This window comes from Engraulis encrasicolus, chromosome 14 (genome assembly GCF_034702125.1).
Source record: "Engraulis encrasicolus isolate BLACKSEA-1 chromosome 14, IST_EnEncr_1.0, whole genome shotgun sequence".
NCBI classification, from domain to species: Eukaryota; Metazoa; Chordata; class Actinopteri; order Clupeiformes; family Engraulidae; genus Engraulis; species Engraulis encrasicolus.
In genome coordinates, this window is record NC_085870.1 from 44735286 (window position 1) to 44736346 (window position 1061).

At 41.1% G+C, this 1061-nt stretch overlaps 1 non-coding gene across 1 annotated transcript; it reads right to left on the bottom strand.

The window, feature by feature from the left end:
* Positions 1 to 445: 445 nt before the first annotated feature.
* Positions 446 to 537, bottom strand: trnar-ucu (transfer RNA arginine (anticodon UCU)). The gene is given in 2 exon segments: positions 446 to 481; positions 501 to 537. It is a non-coding gene; the product is annotated as a tRNA-Arg (tRNA).
* Between the last annotated feature and the right edge of the window lie 524 nt (positions 538 to 1061).

Below are 1061 nucleotides of genomic sequence, written 5' to 3' on the forward strand. Positions count from 1 at the left end.
AATGGGACTACCATGTTGAAATATCTGATAAATTGACAAAATAAATAAATGTGGCACTTGACAGTACTGTACTACGTATGTTCATCTGGCATGGGTCAGGTTAAAGTAATTAGGTCATAATAAATAAAAGGCTACCAATCTCAGAGGTTCTTCATCATATGAAAACAAATTAGGGATGTGTAGGTAGGCCTACATGATTTTTCCTGGTCTGCTAAGGCATATTTTGTGTACTTAACTTGGCCCAAGGACAAGTTTAAAGGTAGAAAATAACTTAAACTACTGTACTTTTCACACAGAGGCAGAGTGCTGCTTTCATTGTGAGAAACTTTGACTGACTGCAAACTTTTAGTGTGAAACATATACTAAAAGTGGCTGAAAACTGAGATTGCGACAGTTACTGAATACAAACAACACTGTAAATAAGTGTACAGTGATTTTCAAAATGCGACTCTGGTGGGACTCGAACCCACAACCTTTGAATCACTTCAGAAGTAATTTCGTAGAAGTCCAATGCGCTATCCATTGCGCCACAGAGCCGGCTGCCTGAAGCGCGCGCGTATGACGTCACATTTGCAACGACGCAGAGTAGAATAGCTGACAGTGAAAGGCTGAACTCTAGAAAGGATTTTGACACTCAAACTTTCAGCACAACTTCAGCTTGCCGTGGCCACTTTCTTGAGACCTCATAACTTTCAGGAAGTAGCCACACAGGAACTTCGTCAACTTTTACCCCACCATAGAAGCTTTTTCTCTTTGTTTTGCCTTCTCTCTTCGTTCGTGAGACGCTTTGAGACTGACTAACATACTCGCACTGCCCTCTATCAAATAACAAATAGCAGCAGACAGCAGCCTTTGCGCGTAGGCCAATTCAGAACAGCGCATGAAAACTTTTTCGGATATTAGAGACTATTTTTCAGAGCAATGGGAGTCTGCTCAGTTTCTCAGCAAAAGTTAAAATTAATAGTTAAAATGCCCTAGTGGGCAAAAAATGTCATGGCAGGGAGGGATGTCCAGCCAGTCACATAAACACCACAGAAAGACTGTTCAACTCACCATTCTAT